This window comes from Amblyomma americanum, chromosome 10 (genome assembly GCF_052857255.1).
Source record: "Amblyomma americanum isolate KBUSLIRL-KWMA chromosome 10, ASM5285725v1, whole genome shotgun sequence".
Classification (NCBI taxonomy): Eukaryota; Metazoa; Arthropoda; class Arachnida; order Ixodida; family Ixodidae; genus Amblyomma; species Amblyomma americanum.
Window position 1 is genome coordinate 104,294,474 of NC_135506.1, and position 24,613 is coordinate 104,319,086.

At 47.7% G+C, this 24,613-nt stretch overlaps 1 long non-coding RNA gene across 1 annotated transcript; it reads left to right on the forward strand.

Moving 5' to 3' along the window:
- Nucleotides 1–293: 293 nt before the first annotated feature.
- Nucleotides 294–13,083, forward strand: LOC144107085 (uncharacterized). Its single transcript, XR_013309215.1, has 3 exons — nt 294–429; nt 890–979; nt 12,940–13,083. It is a non-coding gene; the product is annotated as an uncharacterized LOC144107085 (long non-coding RNA).
- The last annotated feature ends 11,530 nt before the right edge of the window (nt 13,084–24,613 follow it).

The window sequence follows — 24,613 nt, forward strand, 5'->3', positions numbered from 1 at the left end:
ATTAAGAGCCTTGGAGAAAAGTCGTGGCACAAAAGTCGGGTTCAGAAAAAATTGAACCTGTATTTAAGGCAGCATGGTGCACAGTGCATTGCTTTTATTACGGTAATAACTATGAGAGATACGTGGTGTGGCAGATATGTTTACTGCCTTTACCCAAAGTATCATTCATTTTTCAGACTGAGCATATTGTAACAAATTTCCAAATGTGCTCGAACGGCGATATTGACATCACTATGTTGTAGTAGTCTTTTGGGCATTTCTACTCCAATACCCGTCTATTTTTTCCAGACAAGAGCTGTGTTAATACAGCAGAAGCTGTCTGTCTCAGTGGGCATTACCACAACGGCGGGTATTGCCTCGCTCATAAATTTCAATCAGACAGGGGACGAGAGCTGTACAAAGAGTGTGGTGTCGCAAAAGGATGTCCAGGTGAGAACTAAAAGATGTGAAAGCATAATTTCTATATATGCGCACGAAAAAACATTTCCAGGGATTTTTGCATACCTCTGCTTAATGTTAGTGTTGCAATGCTACTATTTCCTTGCAGCCTAATGTGATTGAATTGAGAAACTCTTTGTTGGCCCTGTAGTAATACGCATATTTAAGTAATTTGTCAGATCTTATTCCACTTATTAAATAAGATCATAACAGTTAAATAAAAAATATGCAGTTATTGATGTATCGAAGCGAGGAAATATTACACTGGGCTTATCCACAGCAGCACTGTTTTTCTTATCCGTGTTCAGCCAAGAAAAAACAAATTTCAGTGCTGCTATAGTGGCTAGATTTCTTCACGCCTCATTTAATTCCTCTGTCGAAACCACGGGGACTATGCTGAGGAATCGTTTAGGAACTTTTTGTTAACCGAAGCAACTGTATTCTTTTTCAGCCTTGCTATGGGAAAGAAGTGTCGTCAAGCCGCTTTACCTGTAAGAGACGTTGGTTTGGTTTAGAAACTACAGAGACACTTCTCGACATGGTAAGAAGTTTTATTCCATTAGTAATTGTAATAACTAATTAATTATTAATTAATTTACAATCCTCAATTACTAATCAGTGGTAAGGTTGAGCAGCAGGTGGGACAGCTAGTCAGCACCTTTCACTGCTGTTGTGTACTGCTCTAGTACAAGGAATCTGATCAGTGCCTGCATGTCGCTGAAAGCCTTTATTCGCAAGTAAAAGTGCAATATTAAAGCCAAAGGTATGAATATAGGGGTGCAATGCTTAGAGCTGCGCCCGTTAAACTTTGCCTTGAATAGTTGGCTCTGGAGCCTATAGTGTAGTTTTCTTTGCTGAAATAAATTTGTTCAGAAGGTATGCTCCACACATTGCTCGATTCAGATAGCGATTTAACCTGTACGAAGAGCGGGAGAAGCGCCATGGAGGTGCATACAGCGCAAAAGAAATGAGGCAAAAGAGACATACACGAGCTCTGACTAAAAACTAGATGCATTTGTTCAGTGAGCTGATAATTATATATAATAGCTTGTGAACGCACTTATTTCAGCAATGAAAACTACCCTAAAGGCTCCAGAGCCAACTATTGAAGGAAAAGTTTAACTGGCATATTTCTAAGCAAGGCACCATTTTTCATACATTTAGCTTCAATATTGCGCCTCTAATTGAGAATTAAGGCCTGCAGCGACTTACAGGCATATATCACATACCGTGTGCTTAAACAGTACACGATACTAATGAAAGGTATAGTAATGAAATTTATATATGGGCTCGCGCCGTGAATAGGCTCCAGTTAGCGCTCGTGCGCCTGTTCCTTCTTGTTCTGCTCTTTTGCGCTGTGTTACTTCCTGCGTGTGCCGTGGTCGTCGGTCGTGTGCGCCTGTCCGCGCCAACCGGACATGCCCCAGCCTGCCAAGCCCGAACCAACCTCGCTGCTCACCCCAGCCCCGTCCCCCGCCTTGATCACAAAACACGACAAAACGAAGCTGCCGCGACCCGACCCCATGACCCGACCGACCCTAGACGCTGCTCACACGTAAGGACACAGCCCCCCTGCCCCTGCCGTTCGGTGCGTCCAAGTGCTTCGGCCACCGGCTCCTTGCGACCTGCAGCCCGGAAGGTTCGTGGACAAGGATTCATTCAGCCATATCTTTTATTTGCCTCCCATGACATTTCTGTTGTACCGTCCTCTGAACCAATCCCCACCGAGAGCGTCTCCGTCGGTGTCTTGTATTCGCGATCGGGACGATCGCTCGGCAGCCCCGGGTAGTGTCACGAAGACGACGAATCTGACAGTGCCGCGGGTCGGAGCGCTAGCGCTAGGCCAGCCACCATTAAAAATCTAGAAAAACTACGTAACAATATACTTGCGTATGCATACATTCTTGCAGTGAACTGAAGCTCCTTGCTGGCGGTCACTACCCGCCCTAAGTAGACGTATTCCCTTAACACTGCAGCTCCTCGCTGCCAATTAGGAGGTGCTGTTCTGGTCTGCCCGTCTGACTCATTGATCATGCTTTGCAGCATCTCCTTACTAACTTAGCAAGGCGATATACTTTTTTAAATCCAGTCCTCGGAACCCCTCCAGTAAAAAGGTGGTAAATAGCATTGCAGAGGTCGTGTTTCCAAGCCTTAGACTCATTATTGAAATTTTGCAGCTAACTTTATGGAGGACTACAGTAGCTGCGCAGTCGTTCCAGTATTTTCAGATAAGACTTCAATAGACCGTTTGCGCAATGCCTGCGTAACTGCTGAGGTCTCCACTGTGTCATATAGGGGGCGGGGGGATACATTCTGTGCATTTCTCTATAACCTGATTGATAGTGTGTATATGGTCGATTGTCGAATATTTTTTACGAAAGCCTGCCTGATCATTTGTTTGATTGGAGTCTAAGGTTCTCCTGACTCTAATAATGATTACATTACTAAATATCTTGTACAGAACGGACAGTAAGCTGATTTGTTCTGCTTATGAATTAATATAGTGTTAGCTTTCTTCCGGGCTTTTGGTGGTCTCGAGGTCATAAGGCATTGCGTCTATAGCGTGGCTGGTTTTTGGCACAATATACCCTCTGTTCTTGGCATTGAAATACAGAGGTCGTGTTTGTAAGCCTTACACCCTTCATTATTGGAATTTTGGTGCGCTCGAGGTCATAAGGCATTGCGGCAGTAGCGTGGCCGGTTTTTGGCACAATATAACCACTGTTCTTGGTATTGTATCGGAGAAGTCGTGTTTCCAAGCCTGACACCCTTTATTCTCCTGAGATAGTATGCCGGTATGATGTCGTACCATCTTACCTTTTCTGCAGCGATATTTTGAATTCCTCTTTCTCTCCTACCTCTAACTCCTCGGTGGGATCGTCTTCGTGATTTAAAGCAAAGTACGTGCCCTCCCCTTCCAAAGTTTCACACAGCGGGGCCCTCGCCGGTCCAACATGAGCAAGTGGTGCTGGGGCAACGCTTAGAGCCCAAATTGGGCTTCCTCTCATCATCGATGTTGCAAGGGCTACCTCATGCCACATTTCCTAAATCTCCTCACCAGTGGCTTCCACTCTGGGTTTCTCCTAAGTCTTTCTAACTTCCTCTTTCATTACTGGCAGATGTCTCAAAGCTGTTCACTGCTGCCTCTATCATGCTGTTCTCACTAATTTAGCAACTCTAACCGTTTGTGGAGAAACTATTCGTCTACTTGACATCTTATTAATAATGCTAACTACATTGTCCTCTTTGTTTCCTAATGAATCTAGTGCATACAGTGGGTTTTTACTTACGTCTAGTTTGCTCTTAATCGCTTTTAGTCTACCTCCTTTTTTACAGCATGACAGATTATTTCCATTATAAACTTCCTCGTTGTTAATTACCAGGTGCTGTTCTCTTGAGGGACAGTATGCTGGTATGATGTCGTACCATCTTGCTTGTTCTGCAGCGATACTTTGAATTCCTTTCTCTCATACCGCTAACTCCTTGGTCTTCCTGATTTAAAGCCGAATATTTTTTTGCAGCAAAATCCTGACTTATCTGCTATCACCCTTACAGATAAATCGTTAATGGCCTTCTCTTTCACTAGTTTCTTCCATTCCCTCTTCAAATCAGAGCTAATCCGAGATCTTATCATTCTGTCGCCCCTACAATGCTCCTTTCTGAGGACCCCCCCATGTCGGGTGATGCCAGAGCGACCGCATAAATTGAAGATTTTTCATCCTGTCATTTGGATTCTTCCACGTCCACTTCCTGGTCTATTGTTGCCGGAAGAACGTGTTCATGATCACTAAATGATTTATTTCGGCGGACACTACTAATAACATAACTCCCTCTGCTATTTACTGGAGCTTATAAATTGCCTACCGCCTGGTCTGCGGCCTACTTCTTGCCAGAATCCGCTTTGAACTCTCCTATCAGTAGTGTACTTCGATTTCAGTTTGTTCATTGGCGATTACACGTCTCCATATACTCAAACATCTGGTTAACATAGCTGGATATGGGCGTGGAGGCTTGCACCACCTTCACCGTGTACCTCTTAATTACCACAATTACGATAGCTGCAACCCTCTCGTTAATACTATACAGCCCGTTGACAGCTATGCCCTGATTGATAAATCCTTCATTTATTTCTCGTCTCTACGCTAATTAACGGTAGCACAGTACGCGGCCTCCCCTTCCAAAGTTTCACACAGTGCGGGCCATTGCCGGTCTCACATGGACAACTGGTGCTGGGGCAACGCTTAGAGGCCAAATTGGGCTTCCCCTGTTGATTCTACATGGGTCCCGTATCGGTGGTGCCCGGGCTACCTCATGCCACATTTTCTAACTCTAGCCCAAATCGGTCCCGTGTCGGGTACTTGAGGGCAGGTGGAACATTAATGTATGCCCTTTGCTCAAAAAACCTCTGCTACACCAAAACGAGCTGCCGACACGAAGCCACTGTAGGTCACAAATAGGTAGGAGAGGAGCTGGTAAACGGGCGTGACCATCTGTTTCCAGTATGAATCCTTTGTAACGTACATGAGGGAAGATGCAATGCCAATTTGGGCTCAATGCGAAAGAAACCTGTGGTAGTCCCAATGGGTCCACAGACTGGAAATCGCTGTAGGTCCCGCATAGGCGTTTGTGGGGCCTAAAAAAGGGTTCGCCCCATGCTCCCCACTTTGGTCCCTTTTGACTACATGGGGGTACGTGGTGCCGGGGCTGAAAAAGAGGTGTGCCCGCAAGCCTCCCAAATTTCTCCATCGTCGGGACCTTCAGGGCAGATGCGTTGCAAATAAAGGCTCTATACGAGAAAAAACGCGGCAAGCCTAAATACGCAGCTGATGCATTAGCGTAGGCGGTGCTACTTCGGCTACAGCGGGTCGTAACCCATCCGCGTGGATCCATCGTGTTATGCATCGTGTTATGCTAGGTGAGGCAGACATTTAAAAAATAGTGCATGATACTTAGCCTTGATGTTGCAATAGGTTGTAGGTCCGACCCTAAAGAATCGACATCGTCCCCTGTGGGGACCGTGCGGACATGCCGCAATTGGGTTTGCCCCGTTGGAACAAGCATCAGTCGCATGACGAATTTGGAGGGGCTGACTGAAATAAACCACTATCGTTCGTCCTGAGGTGCTACCCACATATCACCAAAATAGGACGGATTAGGGAGCTGGAAGGGTTACCCTCACAGGCAGTGAGGGTGAAATGTGGGCAGCCCAAATTGAGCGACCGGCATCGGTCCCCAATGGCACCTACCGGGGCGTATGCAGGCAGCCCACTGGAGGCTCTGGAGGCTGACTACGGTCCATGTTAAAAACCACATTGGTCTCATCGAGGCTCACGCGGGCAGCCCTAATTGGGCATACCAGGGGCCCATCGGGGCTCACGTGGGCAGCCCACATTGCATATACCAGGGGCCCATCGGGGGGGGGGGGGGGGGGCTCACGTGAGCAGCCCTCATTGGACATTCCAGGGACCTAATTTTATAGGCCACTTTGTGCTACATAAGTTCTGAACAGGCCTTATGTCTTGCTAAGCTGCTTATGACATACCATTTATTACTCGCTATTTTCATAACCCACTAGATAAGGTTCTAGTGTTAAACGTTGCCAGGTGCAATTTACAATGGTGGTCTGTACGGAGCTAGAGACACTTAGAACCGTCTGCTGGGTCACAGGTCTGATCGCCGCCTTGCTCAGTTGGTCCGAAATTACTGAAGACTGAGGGCCGATGGTAAAACGCATATTGATAATGAATCAAGGAATGTAGGAAACTATGTAAGGAAAAAAAACAGCGGCAGTTTAACTCCGCTTAAACCGATGTGACACACCTAAGCGCAGTGAACGGTGCCGCCACTAGCGTCACCATAGCGACATGGCGCCACTATCAAACATTTGTTTGAACTCCTTTTACTGCGAAACATTGCATGGCTACGTTTCCGGTTTTGTCTCATAACGACCTTGTCATCACTAGAACGTTCGAACAAATTGAGTTATGAGAAGGACGGTTGCATGAGATAAAGCATAAAAAGAACTCGCAGCGGAAATCATGAGGTGCATGTGGGGTAATTAACTGGTGCCAAAAAATTCCAAAAAGTGGGCGATCCCGGAGCAAAATTGGCGCCAAATTTGAAAACACCGGTAGTGCACGGTGCTAAACCGTTGCAGCAAATTTCAGGCTGAGTAAGGAAAGGCAAAGAGGGGCAAGCAGGCGTCAATTGTTATACATAACTCCAATGCAGGTGCCGCAGTGATCACGCAATTTTTTTCGCGTGTGGCCCGGACCAAATTTTTAGAGACAACTCGGGCCAACTTTGGAGGCCACTATGGTAACGGGCACGCCCAATTATTCTTATGCTTGGATTTTAGTCTAATCTGCCGAAGGTGAATTTCGGAGGCGGGCGTGGCCAAATTTGGGCAATGGCCTAAGACAAATATCAGTCGCCGTTGTGTCCGGCGAGGTCAATTATCATTGTACATTGATTTCTGCAATCGCTTGGGTGAAATTCGGATGTCTCCATATTGTTGGGCATATATATTAGGTAGGACATCGGTTTTGGCGAAATCGGCCAAGGTCAAATGTTGGGATGGATCAGGCCAGATTTGGGAATTAGGCTGGGCCAAACTTAGAGATCGCCATCTTGTCAAGCAGACCTAATTATCTTTAGACATCATCATCATCAGGCTGACTACACCAATGCAGGGCAAAGGCGTGCAGCCTAACGTAAGGTCCAGATAAGTTTTTGCCAGCTGCGTCCATGTTATGCCTCCGTTAACCTTACGGACGAGCGGTTATCCTGCCTTAGGATTACATGTCCTGCCCAAGCCCATGTCTTCCTCTTCATTTCGACTAGGATGTCATTAACTCGCGTTTCTTGCCCCACCCACGCTTCCCGCTTCTGATCTCTTAACGTCACACTGTGGAGAACCTGCTCCCCCCCCCCTCCATTTCGCCGCGGTCCATCTTCACCATCGTGCGTAAATACCGCACCGGCTGGGCGAGGAGGAAAGTCCCTTAAGGGGGAAGCTGAAACCACGACAGGAGCGCCACCTCGTAGGTTACGCCGATCCCCGCGGAGCCGTTGAGAGTCCTGTTCGGGATCAGGCCAGCGTCATGAGCCGCACGCTCTTGTCACCTTCCGCGGCAGGCGCACGGACCTCCGTCGTGCCTTGCCGCTGGATTTCTGGTTCCAGGCAGCGAAGTGAGCGCAGCAAACGCGCGCTCTCGTCACTTTCCCCAGAAAATGCTCGGGGATGACTTTGCCCCAAGAATGCGGCGCGCACGGGAAAACCCGGCCGCCATTGTTGGCGCATACAAAATGTTCCTGCCGATACTTCCGAAGTCGCGCCCCTGCCCCAGCCGGAATGTCGGAGGTCCTTCTTACGTAGCCTTCTATTTCGGAGGAATGCCTCGTTGATGTTTTGTAGACAGCTGGCCCGCTCTGTGTATTAATTGTGAGTGTAATAAATAGCATATGAGTGTTCACGCTTTGGTGTCCCCTCCCTTTGCTCCCTCGAGCACGAACCCATCTGCGGATGGTCCAGCTGGAACGCTGCACCCGTGGAGTGGGAGTGCGGGGTGGGGGGTGGGGGGGTGGGGGGGGTGAACGCTGTCGCACCCGTATTTCCACAACACCAATCATTTTTGTTTCCATGTCCCGCTGTATTGTACACATGTTGAACACTTTTCTCTTCAAGGATATTGGTAAACTGCCATTCGTGATCCTGAGAGAACCTGCCATATGCGCTCCACCCCATTCATATTATTGTTCTTTCCCTGTCGTGATCCGGACGAGCTGTCATTACGTGCCCTAAGTAGACCTTTGCCACTCCCAGCACCTCGCTGCCAGTTGTGAACTGCTGTTCCGTTGCTAGGCTGTGTAACATTTCTGAATTTTCTGCGATTTAATATCTACACCCACCGTGCTACTCTGCCTGCCTTAGCAATTGATCATGATTTTAGTCCTCCTCCTAAATGACTTGGCAAGGCAATGTCATTTGCGAATCGCAGATTATTTAGGTGCTCTCCATTAACGTTTATGTTCAGCTGTTCCCAATTTAGGCCTCGGAATGGCTCCTGTAAACAGGAGGTGAATACTGTTGGCGACGCTGTGTCTCCTTGCCTGACGCCGTTCCTTATTGGAATTTTATTGGACATATATTTTGATCCAAAATCTCTCAAGGTGCAATTTCCAATGGCCCTGGACAAAATTTAAAGGTCGGTGTCCTGTCGGCCAGCCCAATTATAGTTGTAATTTCATTCTGATCGAAATGGGCCGAGGTCAAATGTTAATGGTAGCAACTAGCGGTGGACAAGCGAGATGCACAAGGAAGATTTTTGCTCAGCTCTGACGGTCGTATCATTGCTTTACACAATAAGCTTTTTAAATGTCACCAATAACAATGTTATGCCGGAAAAAGTGTTGTAACTATTCTGACATTCTAATTTTTGTAGTAAATCTGAATACGGCTAAGGTACTAACTAGCAGGCTAGTTCAATATATTTATTGAATTGGCCGTGCCGGGGCTGGAAAGCGGGCGTGCCCACAAGCTGCCTACATCAGGGCGTGCAGCCTAACTTAATATCCATATAAGTTTTTAGAATCTCGAACATGCGGTTACTTTCTCGGTTGTGGCCCAACAAATTTTTGCTATTTCGACGGGTTGCGCGCGCTCCAGAGGTTGCTTTGCCCCGATGCGGCAGGTGCGAGTGCAGCTGCCGAGTACCTGGCGCCATCTGGCACCGTCAAGGTGATTTGCGCATTAAGAAACAGAACCGGTATACACAAGGTTGGTTGGGCCCATAACTTCTGTGATAAAAATGGTACCAAATTCTTAACAAGCACAATAATACTGGCAGGCCTTATAATGACACGATACAATCAAAGCACACTTAAGTAAAACGCAAAAAGTAGCCTAAATTTATTGGGCCGCAGCGCAGAGGGTAACCCCGTTTTAAATTCTAAAAACTGATGTGGGTATTGCTAACAGTGAGCTAGACGCCTCTTAATGCTTAAGAAGCCTAACAGTAAGAGTTAAAAAGGTTACTATTCAATATCACTTAAGCAGCCTGCTAGTTAGTGCATCTCGGCTGTGTTATGATTCTCAATGGCCGAAACGACGGCCAGACACTCCCGCTCTGTGATGGAGTAATTGTTCTGCTGGGCAGAAAAGAGGCGGCTGCTTAGGCAATCACGCAGCGATGGCCGCGTTACCGCCATCGCGAAGTTCCGTGGGGGCGGAAGGGTCAAAGTGAGCAAAAACAGGTTGGTCGTTGAGGACAGCAATAAGGCTTGAGAAAGCGTCCGGATGCTCAGGACCACTAGAGAATGGAACGTGTTTCTTCAGCAGATTGGTGAGAGGGCACGTGACTTCAGCGAAATCAAGGAAGATCCGGCGAAAATAGGAGCACAACCCGATGAAGCTGCGCACGTCACTTGACGAACAGGGAGTTAAAGAGGCACTGTCGGCGCGAAATTTGTCAGGATCTGGTCCAACGCCAGCAGCAATGGATACCTTTAGCACGGTTACTGTTAGTACCATGTTACCGTTATCGTTACCGGAGCTCCTTTGTCGTGGCGTCTTGAATGGCCTCAACGCTCCCCATCAGCGAGCTTTTAGAGGTCTCCTCACACGAGGAAAGAGGAAAAAATCCCTCGGGGAGAGGTCTTGCGAGTATGGCGGATGGGGAAGCACAGTAATGCTGTGCTTGGCGAGAAATTTTGCCACGCTGAGAGCAGTGCGCGGCACTGCGTTATCGTGGAGATGGCTCCATTGTCCATATGCCCATAAGTCAGGGTGACGGCGTCGCAGTGATGGCGTCGCAGTGCATCACGCACGTGTTGGAGCACACGGATATAAAACTCCTGATTCACAGTCTACCCTTGTGGGCCAAACTCGTAGTGTGTGACACCTCTGGCATCAAAAAAATATTAGCATCATCATTGTTTTGACCTTCTGTCACCGCACCTTTCTCGACGCGGGAGGGCTTGTGGACCGCCATTCGGCACTCTGCCTCTTTTTTTGAAGATCGTATTGATAACACCATATTGCCTCTTCAGGAATGATGCTGTCGACGAATCCAGCATCCACTCTGCCTCGGAGAGCAAATCGGCGCACACTGATGCCCTCGTGTCCTTCTGGTCCTGTGTGAGAGTGCGGCACAAGTCTTGCATTCAGTTCTCACGCAAAATGTGGTGGCATGTTGTCTTACTAAAGTTGAGAGCATCCGATAGCATCCCGACTGTAATGGTGGGTTTTTCTGCACGATTTCCCTGATCCAAGCCCCGTTGTTTTCATTCGGTGAGGTTGAAGGGCATCCCTGCCTCATCTGGGTGGCTGTCTTGCCAAGCTTCACACAGGATTTTATGTTTACACACTGTTCGAGGTGGACGTCCATGTCACCACATTCACTCGCAGTATAATGCCCAGACGACTAGCGACAACGTATTTTTTACACGTAGTGCCATCTAGCGCATGCCACAGAAATTAACACGAATAGCTCAGGTTGGCCCGAAAAGATAACGCTACACATACGCACCACATTTTGTTTGGAATCAATTCTAGCCCCGCCGCGGTGGCTCAGTGGTTAGGGCGCTCGAATACTGATCCGCAGTTCCCGGGCTCGAACCCGACCGCGGCGGCTGCGTTTTTATGGAGGAAAAACGCTAAGGCGCCCATCACACAGCAAAAGATCCCCAGGTGGTCGAAATTATTCCGGAGCCCTCCACTACGGCACCTCCTCTTCCTTTCTTCTCTCACTCCCTCCTTTATCCCTTACCTTACGGCGCGGTTCAGGTGTCCAACGATATATGAGACAGATACTGCGCCATTTCCTTCCCCCCAAGAAACCAATTAAAAAAAAAATTAAAAATCAATTCTAGAGAAAAAAAAATAATTCTTGAAACCATATGGACAAAGGCTGTAAAAACTGTTTAAAATCTTAGATGAAACACCCTGTATACATAACAGTTCAGAAAGCACTACGACCCATAAGCTATGTACTTAGGCAGGCTGATAGATGATAGTCCGCCTCAAGGGACTGTGGAATGTGTTCCTCGTACAATTTGCAAGGGATCTACTTCCACCCACCCAAAAATCTAATTCCTTCTGCGGCAAAGCGACCGATGGCATGCTCACACACTTTTCCCCCGCACGCGTAATCTATCCACTTAAGGGTATCAATGAGAGAATAGCCCCGTGGCACCTTCGGTATTGCTTTTGACCCATACCGGTTGGTAATGTTTTGCTGACACTTGGTGCTGTGAGCTTGGTTGGGTTTTTTGTTCTATTGTTTTCTACTGTGTTTTTTTTTTCAGCTACCGTAAGAAAGGACGTCGAGTGGCCACACTCGGGGCACCGCACGAAACGTCGGTTCGTACTTACGGGGAACGCATACACACACCAGCGCATCAAATTAAGTTGGCGTTCTGTTTTAGAGGTCGTCCAAGAGATTTTAGGCCGAAGAGATAAAGGGCTCCCAGCTCGTGGTGCGGACTGTAGACTCGCTTCCTGGAGCCGCACAGAGGAGCTCGGCGTTATGACACGAGTGAGCTGTGTTACAAAGTAATCTTAAGCTTCGATGAATTCGCCATTATGGAGGGCGCACATTTGTATTAGCCCGAAAAAGTCCTACCTTCATTCCCCGTTGTTATGATCAAGGCGCTTATCGCTCGTGGCGAGGCAGCTTAGAAAAATCGCGTTGAAAATTCTGTACCTTCGGAATAAAATGAAAGCCGATAAAAGTTGTTGGCCCAAATTGACATGCACCGATATTCTGCTGGGATCATGCTTTGAGCGGAAAAGTCGTGTTCAGCGAAAATCAAACATCGATATTCCCCTTAGCTTCTGCAAACAGTACTGAGACAGCTGTTTGATTGAGAGGGGGGGGGGGGGGGGGAGAGGTAGTAATAAAGTTCCAGCGATGACATATGAGCAGAATTAAATACGCTAATAGGCTAGTAATACGCTACTACATGCGGTACTACGAGGCACAGGCTCTCTCTCTAACTATAGACGACTCCCAGATAGGCTAAACGGCTATCTAGTCCTATTTGCTTGTGGGAAAAATACCCAACATCTAAACACCTGATTTTTTAGCAATATATCTATAGTGCAATATATCCAGTGGTGCGGGCAGTAGACGTGCTTCCTGGGGCCGCGCGCATGAGCTCGACGTTATAACACCAGCGAGCTGTGTTGCAATGCAAGCTTCAAGCATCGATTCAATCGCCGCTGTGAAGGGCGGCCTCTGGCATATAGGCACAGTTATGAACCCAAAGGCATGTACAGAGGTGCTCTCACAGGCCAAAAACAGCTTCTGAAAACAGGGTAGTAAAACCACAGCTGGGGCTCCTGTTCGTCTTGAATAGTGCTCTCGACGGTGAGCACCAAAATCAAGAAAAGGCGATGCATATGCAAGTGTATGGGCGGGTGCATAAAACTTTGCTCCATGTTTATATACGCCAATGTTATTGGAGCCACTGACGCTTAACAATATCTTTCCATTGCAGGTGTCATACGCGGCCCAGCACGGTATAAGAGCTTGCTGGATTCAAGATACCGAACTATACAAAACTGTGGCCACAGTGATTAAAAGGAACCTAAGCGTGCTGATATGCTCTTGAGCTTGTGGCAGCCGGATTCTAACCTTGTCTGCTGGAACAAAATTTACCGAAAACCAGAAAATAAAACCACAACTGAGGCTTCTGTTCGCCTTGAATAGTGTCTTTGGCGGTGCGTACAAAAATCTCGAAAATGCGGTGCATACGAAAGTAAAAGGGACATTAAGTGTCAAATAGGCAAGAAACCAGGACAGAGCATAAAGACCCCGAGGTGTCATGATAGCGAATGCAAAGTGGTTTCACACGATAACCAGGACGCCTATTTCTACAGCGCCCTGCTGACCGCTGTTGGCGCTGTGACCACTGAATCCGTGTATCGTGCGAGAGAAAAATGAAAATTTAAAACATTTAGTTGAGTTCAATTTGTGACGCTCCCGTCACAAATTGAACTGCACGGTTCTACATACCCGGCTAGCCTTTGGCGTTAAAAACGCTGAACAGAGGTGCTCTCACAGGCCAAAAAACACCTTCTGGAAACCGCAGTAAAACCACAGCTGGGGCTCCTGTTCGCCAGGACGTTGATGGAAAAAATAGCGCCTATTAAAACCCTGTGAAGACCTTTATAGAAGGGCCTCTTTTCATTTCTCAACCTTTTCTCATAGCACTTCCAATCATAGGACAGAGTTGAGGTCATCCTGCAAGCAGTTGTGGTCAGAATCGTCTTTTCTTGGGCTAGTTGGTTTTTCATGCTGTGGGTGTTTGCAGCGCACACGAAACACGGACGGACAGAAAAGGGAACGAAACACAGCGCTGACTTTCAACTGAGCTTTATTGAAAAAATAAGCGACTTTTATACAAAAATTTTTAACATGTGACTCAGAAGATGTCAAAACGTCCTACTACATGTGCCATCTAAAATCACTGATACTCTAGATAAAAACCCTGAAAAAACACGAATGGAAAACACTGAAAGACACGTGCCGCCTGAAACACCTAAAGGGTGTCATGATCAATAACGGTGAAGGAACAACATTCGAAAAAACTACCAAAAAACTATGATACCAAAATGCAAAAGCAGGGTGAAGCTGTATATGGGCTCCCGTTGTGACAAAAAAATAAAAGATAAAAGAAAATACACAGCGCTGACGCACATGTCCCCTTTCTGTTGGATGGCTTTTGCCTCGATAATCTCCCTAGTGGTCTGATCGCTGCTTCTACCTAAAATCGTAGTGTCCTGGAACCGTGGTATGCACTTATTGCATTCGCTGCAGTGTACAGCGAGATTTCCTTCTCGTATGTTTCTCTTGCGAAGATTGTCATAATTATTGTTGTGTTCTCGGAGTCGGTCGTTAAGGCATCGGCCCGATTGTCCCATATAGACTTTCCCGCAGCTTAACGGAATCTGATACACCACACCCTTGATACAAGGTAGAAACGGAGACCGGTGTTTTTTGGAGCACTGCACACGTGGTGTACCACACGTCTGAGTAAGCTTACAAAGCTTTGACAGCTTTTCCGGGGCTGAAAACAATACTCTCAACTTCACTTTTTTGCCTATTCGTTTCAATTTGTGGGAGATGCTGTGCAAATAGGGTACTACAACCAGGTTTCGTTTTTGTTGACTCTCAGCCGAAGCTTTCATACTTTCCTTGCTTTTACTCTTCACTTCCCTGTAGATTCTTTCAGCCACCGAGATGATGATCTGCTCCGGATAACCACTTTCTTTCAACCTTGCAGTCTGTTGATAAAAACTGCGCTCCATGGTATGTGGACAGGATTTTTGCAAAGCATTTGTCAAACACAGGTTAATAATGGAACGTTTTACTAGTTTAGAATGTGCCGAATTGAACGGTAGGACACTTTTTTTGCCTCGTGGATCGTATGTCCAGCAGATATGATCTCTCGTACACGTGATACTTAAATCTAGGAACCGGATGGTGTCGTTAGTCGGCAGCTCATGCGTTAACATGAGTGGTTCGAACAATCTCTGAAGGACTAACAATGCTTGCGTTACATCTTCCTGGAAAGAATCATTGCTATCATCACAAAGAATTAAATAATCATCTACATATCTAAACACTTTTACGGCGTTGAACTCTGCCAGGTGACACATCAACATGTTGTCAAGATGGCCTAAAAAAATGTCACTGAGGATGGGTGCCAAGCAAGAACCTATGCATACACCTTGTTTTTGCAAATATATTTTGTTATTCCAAGTTGTTAGTCTTTCAGAGATTGTTCTAACCACTCGTGTTAACGCATGAGCTGCCGACTAACGACACCATCCGGTTCCTAGATTTAAGTATCACGTGTACGAGAGATCATATCTGCTGGACATACGATCCACGAGGCAAAAGTGTCCTACCGTTCAACTCGGCACATTCTAAACTAGTAAAACGTTCCATTATTAACCTGTGTTTGACAAATGCTTTGCAAAAATCCTGTCCACATACCATGGAGCGCAGTTTTTATCAACAGACTGCAAGGTTGAAAGAAAGTGGTTATCCGGAGCAGATCATAATCTCGGTGGCTGAAAGAATCTACAGGGAAGTGAAGAGTAAAAGCAAAGGAAGTATGAAAGCTTCGGCTGAGAGTCAACAAAAACGAAACCTGGTTGTAGTAACCTATTTGCACAGCATCTCCCACAATTTGAAACGAATAGGCAAAAAAGTGAAGTTGAGAGTATTGTTTTCGGCCCGGAAAAGCTGTCAAAGCTTTGTAAGCTTACTCAGACGTGTGGTACACCACGTGTGCAGTGCTCCAAAAGACACCGGTCTCCGTTTGTACCTTGTACCAAGGGTGTGGTGTATCAGATTCCGTTAAGCTGCGGGAAAGTCTATATAGGACAATCGGGCCGATGCCTTAACGACCGACTCCGAGTACACAACACTAATTATGACAATCTGCGCAAGAGAAACATACGAGAAGGAAATCTCGCTGTACACTGCAGCGAATGCAATAAGTGCATACCACGGTTCCAGGACACTACGATTTTAGGTAGAAGCAGCGATCAGACCACTAGGGAGATTATCGAGGCAAAAGCCATCCAACAGAAAGGGGACATGTGCGTCAGCGCTGTGTCCTTAGTACTCCTGGATAAAGAACTTGGATTCTTGCAGGCCGCAGGCGCGCACCTGTAAATTTCAACACTCATTAAATAATGGGTCTTTGCTGTTTTAGTTAATGTGTTTTATACCGTTTCAGCCCTGTTTTTGTCAATGTATTTTCTTTTATCTTTTATTTTTTTGTGACAACGGGAGCTCATATACAGCTTCACCCTGCTTTTGCATTTTGGTATCATAGTTTTTTGGTAGTTTTTTCGAATGTTGTTCCTTCACCGTTATTGATCATGACACCCTTTAGGTGGTTTAGGCGGCACGTGTCTTTCAGTGTTTTCCATTCGTGTTTTTTCAGGGTTTTTATCTAGAGTATCAGTGATTTTAGATGGCGCATGTAGTAGGACGTTTTGACATCTTCTGAGTCACATGTTAAAAATTTTTGTATAAAAGTCGCTTATTTTTCCAATAAAGCTCAGTTGAAAGTCAGCGCTGTGTTTCGTTCCCTTTTCTGTCCGTCCGTGTTTCGTGTGCGCTGCAAACACCCACAGCAGTTGTGGTCATTTTCGCAGCCCACGTCGCGGTAGATGCAACAATCGGCGTACATTTTGGCACGGCTGAACCACTCTGTCTTAATGCAGACACCCTTTGGCAGGATTACGAACAGCTGTAACAACGCCTTGCGGAAATACAAAAATAAACAATCTACGCGTTTACATTGTTTCGAAGATGTAGTCATGTTAATTTTATTAGCTGTGTGTCACATGAAAAACCGCATCAACTATGGTGCCTTGGGGAGAAGATGTTGCTGTTAAGATGGCTAAGATGGTAACGCCTTCATCGTTAAAAACTTATGAGCGTCCCAAAACATGATGCCAGAAAAAATAGGGCCTATTTATAAAAACAGTTATTTGTCAACCTTGTCACACAGCACTTCCAATGATAGGAGAGAGTGGATCATCCTGCAAGCAGTTGTGGTCATCTGCAAAGCCAACGTCGCGGTAGATACCACAATCTGCGTACACTATGACGCGGCTGAACCACTGTCTTAATCCAGACAACCTTTGACAGGTTAAGAACAGCTGTAATAACGCCCTGCTGAAATGCAAAAATATACGATCTACGTGTTTACAAGGGTTTGAAGAGGCTCTTTAGGAAATCTGTGAATGCAAACTGATCCCATGTTCTGAAAATTTGATACGTATTTCTCTAAACCTGCGTTAAGAGCTACCGGTTTCGAAAATGCAGACTGAAAGTGGATTAAAAATTTCTGCTTTGGTTTCATTATCAGCCACACAGTTGACGCCGTCCAAGATATCGCGAATAAATTTATTTTTGGCTCACTTTTCACATACTTTCACACCCTTTGTACTATCCTCAAATTTCTTTTCTAGAATAAACAAATTTTGAGCTTCACGGCTCTTTCATGATAGTTTGGCTGATGTTTTTTTTCACATACTTTCACACCCTTTGTACTATCCTCAAATTTCTTTTCTAGAATAAACAAATTTTGAGCTTCACGGCTCTTTCATGATAGTTTGGCTGATGTTTTTTTTTCATTTTTGCTTTTGTGTCGCAATTGTGGTACTGACATCAGTCCTCCTACGGTACTTAAGGGAAGAGAGAACCTCAGTATGGTGGGCAGCCGATTTTCGGCTGCCCACCATACTGAGCGGGGTCGTACAGTTGTAATGCTGCATACAAGAAGGTAAAAAATTAGTCAAAATGAAGCCTTAATTTATTTACCAGAACTGTGCGGCCGGCGCCACGGGCCCGTTTGTTCATTCCAAGTGTCATCTGAAAAAAGACGGCCACATGGGCTGTGGTGGGAGTAGGGTTTTCAAATGTTCTTATCCTACACCTCTCTGCTCCGAGGTGCAGCTGATTTGGCGGGTGACGTGTAGCACGAAGTGCAGACGATGGGCACACTACAAACACCTGAGCTCCAAGCTGTCTTCTCAGGGCTTATCGAAACCGGAGCTTGCCACTTCACTCATTCGAAGCCCAAGGCAAAAACCGAATGAAAACATGCAGCGCGCACTCTTATAGCGTCCCCCGAATGTTCGAGAGATGAGCGAGGGCACTGGGACAGGGAGTAGGCGCCGCGGCACAGACACTGTTGCTCCCCTCTCCGCCCACCTTCGGGACGCTGCTCGCGGCTTCTGGAGTCGCCCAGCCGCGCGCCGCTACGTCAACATCGCGAGAGAGGAGGACCCGTGCCGTGCGCTGGATTGCGATCGGGAGCGCGCGTGAACACGAGAGACTTCCAGAAATTTCCACACTTTCTCTTTCGGCGGCGGGCGCGCCTAAAGCGCCCGGCGCTAGCCGCAGCGGCCTTACAGCGGGGCTGGGAAAATGGTGCTCCAAACTGCTGCTGTTTGCCCCTTTATGTTTCACCAGTGCCTCCTCTATACTTCCTGTGCCTGGGCGACCGCTCTCCTCAGGCCGTCGGGCGCCGGCTCCGCCGCCGCTCGCGGCTGCCGCATGGCGGCGCTGTGGGAGTAGATTGGCTAGGTGGCTTGAGCCACCGCCCGATGTAAAGGGTTCAGCCGTATCCATCCATCCATCCATCCATCCATCCAGAATACGTCTCGCGAGTCGGTTGCCTCCGCTCTCTTCGAGAATACGAGAAGTTGGGCTAGCGCTGATCGGCCGCGCGCAGTACGATTCTTAATTTCGCGTTTGCATGCGTGTTTAAATTCATTCATGCTTTCGTGAGGCTTTTTCAAGTTCGCATTCAGCATGTAATCTGTTCCTATCTATTTAGAAGCGCTAAAAGGAAAAAGATGCGGGCATACCCGTGAATTTGTCACAGACGAGACGTATATCGGACGATTCTGCTCACTACCTATTCTACAGTGGTGTGCGTCAAATATCTGCTGTCAGAAGAGTTCTTTTTCGTCCCCACCCAGAAATTCAACAGCGATCCAAATGAAACCCTTTTTGGCGGTTTCCGAATGTCATCCGGGTGTAACGACATATTGGATATTCGGGCTGCACTGTCAGGTCTCGGAAAGCTACTGAAGACCATGATCGCTGCGTCTAACTCAGTACCCAATATTGCCCACAAAGAATGTGCTTTGATGTCAAGGCTCATACCCGCTGATATCCTCTCCTCTGCGCAACCAACCTCTACTTCAGCTCCAAAGCGTCCCCTGACGTCGACTGTGCAAGCAGCGCCGAGGCTGTTGAGTGAAAGATTGGTGCTTTAGAAGCTTACGGTCACAATTTTGCCACAGCACCCGAGATCGCTTCAGAACTCGGCTACCGCTTATGTGAGTGGTTACATTGCACGAGTTGTCGGCGAGCATATCGAGTGCGAGAACCTTACTTTGTGTACACAAGACGGTTAGCAACCAGTCACTCCTTCAGTTCACCCGCAGCCAAGACCTAGATGGGCTGCTCTATCAGTCAGATCAACTTCTCTTCGTTCTGGACACAATAAGAGCTTTTGACCAGCTCTTTGTGCCTCAGAGTTGCTAAGTGCAAGAGCGATGGCAGCAACGAGCACAAGCTTAATTAAGCTCATGAACCGGTTCATTCCCCGAGGCCGCTCCTCTGCAACTACGCATTCAATGCTACTGACAAGCATGACGTAGTTTAACCTGTTGAAAAAAAGCCCCTTTCGCGAAAGTACGTGAAACAGTTAAACGCGAAAGTACGCGAACTTCACATGTGGGAGTTGGACACCACAATAAAAGTTCTTTTTTTTCGATTTGGAGTAAGTTTTGAGTCACAGAGCACCGTTATTGAATACATGAACCCCTATATCATTTTTTTTATTCGAAAATTGTGCCATGAGGCATAAGTTGAAAAAAGTGGAAGGAATGCGGGAGATCGAAAGTTAAAAGGATTGAAGACCCGTTGCGCTGAGGTAGTCCGCGCAGTGCTATCTTCAGGTAGATGGTGCAGCGCCACGTTACATAACTGATTGCACTGACAGCAGGGCGCATTTTTCGTGCGTACCGCTCAGCACTGCGACTCGAGAAACAGTGCTGCAGGAAAGTGGGCGGCCGATCAAATGATACCACATGACACAGCTTCACATTTTCTGGCGCCAACTGCGGCTTCGGTGGTGACAATGGTAACTTTCAAAAACTCCGAAGGAAACGCGGTATCAGGTATCGCTTTGGAAGCAGTCTAACGGCTTTAAGGGCTACTTAGCGCATGCCCTTCCGGCTTGCGTCGTCTGTTACAAGAGTAAACAGAACGCAACAGAGCTTTTTCAGCGCCCCAAGCTTTCAGTATTAGTTGCTGCCAAACACTGCTTTCAAATAACGGCCCTCAGACAAGCGAAATTAAAGGTGTGAGAACAATTGTTCACGAATTGGATTCAAGCAGGCGCGCGCTGTCATAGCGCAGCAGACGACGCGCGAGCGCATTGCGCAGCAATAGCAGCAAACGACACCACTGAAATGGGCCGGCTACCCTTAGCGACAGGAGCTTCCGAGCTCCCTTTTAAAAAAGTTTTGATTGTACTTGAAACAACGTGAACGCAGTCTTAAAGTCAACGACAGAACAGCTGCGAACGGTCTGCGTTTCTATGAGCGACGCTGATGCGACGGGCGTCCTACTCCGGTTGCGGCGCGTGAAGGCGAAAGGCCGCACTAGCCCCGACGGCCGGCTCCTAATGTTCGCCTCTACTTTTCCCAGGCACAGAAAGTATAGATGAGGCACTGGTTTCACATAGGCCGCGACTGTGTAGTTTTCCACTGTTCTCCACAAGCTTGCAGCGCCGATGGTCGCTGATGCGAAGAGGGAGAAAAAAACCTAAGCTACCCCAATGGGGTACGACGCCTATGCCAAAAACCCCATGTAGGGGTTGGAAGAAGTCTACTACAGTGCGTCGCCCCACCCCAAAGTCATAATGAATAGAACCGATTGTGTAGCTGACGCTGAGGGGCAGTTGCCGGATAAGGCATTCTACAAACGAGTTGGCGATAACACGAGTTGGCGATAACCCGAGAAACTACCAAGGAAACCCTCGACGGGCTTCAGAAAGAAAACAAAATAAATGAGAGTACAACCCGTTCCCTTTTGCCACTCAATCCCGTCGTAGGATGGTTTTATTTTATGCCTAAAACAAACACAAGGCAACCTTGGGCGCCTGATCGTTTCCGGCGTAGGCACCGCCACTGAGAACTTTTCGCAGTACACTTGCAACCGTTCATTACACGACAGAGTAATCGACAACAGCACATAAAGGTCTTTAGTCACGCCGATTCTTACATTGAAGTTTCTAATTCGATGACACCCATTACATCCAAATGGCGGCGCATCTGTGGGAACAAGAATTGGGCCCCATTATACAAATATGTTCATGGCTACTTCCCTGGAGCATTTTCTTGCAGAATGCGATTCCAAACAACTTTACTATAAACTTTTCTGTCACGATATCTTATTAATTTGGCCACATGGTGAAACAGCACTTCTAATTTTATCGGATTATTTAACCTTGCTCACACGTCCATCAAATTATCGCACCACTACTGGCGCTAAACAGTGAATTTCCTGGAAGCTAGTCACGGTTTCTCAAAATCGGCTCGTTACGAAGCCCTACCGGAAAGCCATTGATTTTCAGCAATACTTGCATATTGCGAGCGGCCACATTAGGCACTGCTAAACGGCAATTCCTTACAGCAAAACACACCGCTTTAGGCACATCTGCTCAAGGAAAGATGACTTCAGAGCTTACTTTACAGAATTAAAAGGCACACTATGCGACAAAAATAATCTGAAAAATCAAATATGATTCGATAGACAGAGCGCGAAGAGTGAACCGTGAAGGGATTCTCAGAAATTCCAACGCTACCGACACATCTAGTCACAGTCACGCACATGACTCTCACATTCCAGCCATACACTAAGGTAGTCACCGTAAGCGAACGCTGCAAATCTACTTTTACAGAGCTACCACCGGTCGTGTGGATACAAAACAAACATTCGCGACATTTTGCCTTCATCCGAAATTGGCATACCTGTAGTCGCCGGCGGCGCACCCTGCAGTAAGTCTCGTTGTCAGGTCCGCGCCCAGACGACCGCATCAACCACTGCCGGCAGCAGAGCCCGACACTTTTCAAGTAAAATCGAATCACTCACGTGGTATACCTTCGTGAGTGTTCGACGTGCCAGCTTCAATAAATCGCCCAAACAGAGACGCGCTTCTGAATACAGTTCAATAATCATCGTGCGCGCTCTAAATCTCTTCCTAACCTGCCCTTCCTAGTCACGAAATCAGCAACCTGAAAATAACCATCCCACAAACCCACACGCCTCATTCTCCAGGCGTATAAGTCGGCCCTACCCCTTCCCACATCAACCTCGGCGGCTCTGCTACTGTCCATGGGCGTCCTGAACTCCTTTAAGCAGCTGACAGAGACCCATCGTACGGCTCAGCTCCTCCATCTCTCCCACACACGCCCGGGTCGCGCACTTATCTCCGCCAGTAAAGGTTTGCCGGGGGTGTTGGTACGGTAATTTCCAGAAACTGGATGCACCGCTTGAAGGCTTCTCGATGATATGACTTGCAGGCGAAGCGATTTAGTGAGAAACGAACTTTTACACAGGCTATTTACAGATGGGTACAAACAAAAGTCAGTATACGGCCACAACTATCCGCGGCCGGCCTAGCCGACCGCCTGCACAGAGGCGAGGGACACCGCGTCCCAACAGTCAAACTGGCGCGCTTTGCACCAGATCTCAACGGTCACTCCCTCCGCGCTCGGCCAGACCGAGCGCCTGCCCGCTAGGAGTAGCTAGAGACAAAAGCCCACGGGCGCGGCTCAATTCGCGGGTACACCCCGAAGATGCCCGCCCCCCTTTCCACACGTAAAAATAAACGGCTAACTCCCGCTCCACAGTTTTGACGAATAGGAAAGCTCAGAACTGATGTCAGCGTTTTTCCTTAGCCCCGAGTTCCTCCCTATGTGGTCTCGCAATCCTTCGCCAAGGGGACAGGGGTCGAAGGTCGAGGGCGGCAGATAGCCCGGCCGTCCGGAGCGGCGAAGGAAACCGCAAGGACGAATGGGGAGACTAACCAAACCGCGTTCGCTGACGCTCGTCGCGATATGCTCGCGGCCTACAGAGCGCTGGGCATCTTCCCGGACTCGCTCGAGACGCTCCTGTGGCCGCAAGGCAGTGCGCGCACCCGCGAGCGAACCTTGGTGAGCCTGTGTGTATTTCTCGAACAGGCGGGCTTGACGTCCCGCCTGTTCTGCGCCAGATAGTACAGTGCTGTGACTGAACGCTTCGTGTGTGCTACCTCGGACGCTCTAACAGCTGGGCGCCCCACACCAGCTGTTGTGTGCAAAGTGCGGCGCGCGTGTGACCAATGACTGCCGAGTTTCCCGTCATCAGCACACGCGCGCCGCGAAGACAACTGACTTTTTGACTGTTTGTGTAAATAATGTATATAGTATATTTATTTTGCATTTATAGTGTTCACTTTTAATGTTTTTATGCAGTGTATATCTATTTTATGTAGTGTACTATTTACCTCCCCCCATGTCTTTCTTCTGTCCCCTCACCTCTTTTATTTCATTTCTCCCACCTGCCTGCTATCCTTCTTTCCGCTGCCCCAGCTCAGGTGCCGCCGCACGTGATGGCAGATGCCGGGGCTAGCAAAAATCTTTTACCTTCCTTTCATGGTATTTAAATAAACCACTACCACCACCACCACCACTAACCAAAAAGGCACAAGTCCCCTTCTAACGGCATGCACCAAAGCAAAACAAAATAAAACAAAACCGGACGCGCAGCCTAGGTCACTGCCCTCTCGCGGAATATTCGCAGAACATGTAGAAAAAGATGCGACAGCGCGCCGAATCCTACACCTTCCCCCCAGGACCCGGCTAATCTATTCAGAGATGAGTCGAGGCAACAAACAACAAAAAGGGTTCGGCAAGTTGCGGTTGAGTACCTCCGCACGAGCAAGCAACCGGAGCCTGCGAGCCCGCATGCTGCGACCCTTCGTCACACACACAGATAGTGCTGCTAAGGTCCACAAAATATAGAAAAAAAACACGCATGGAAATCCCACAATTTCGTTCGATCGACGTGCGCGTTTCTTGAGTACAACGAGTACAGTTTGTTGTCCATGCACACAGTTCCCTGGTCCACTATCCCCAGCGGTCACTGCGGGACGTCAGCCAGTGCACTATCCCAACAAGCGTTGGGTATTCTAGACAAGGCATCTGCGTTAGCGTGGTCGGCTCCTCTGCGATGTTCAATGTTAACATTGTAGCGTTGGAGCGCAAGAGCCCAGCGCGTAAGCTTTGCACTTTGAGGCACCCTGCTCGTAAGAAAGGAGAGCGGATTGTGGTCAGTGATGACAGTCACGGTGGCGGCAAACACCCACGTCTCAAACTTTTTTAATGCCCATATTACCCCGAATGCCTCCCTCTCTATTGCCGCCCACCGCATCTGCGATGATGTGAACTTGTGACTGGCGCAGGTTATCGGCGCCTCAGTGCCGTTGTCAGAAAGCTGCGCTAAACAGGCACCGGCTGCTACTGCCGACGCGTCTGTAAAAAGCAGCTACGGGTTTCGCGGGTCCGGAGTGGTCAGTG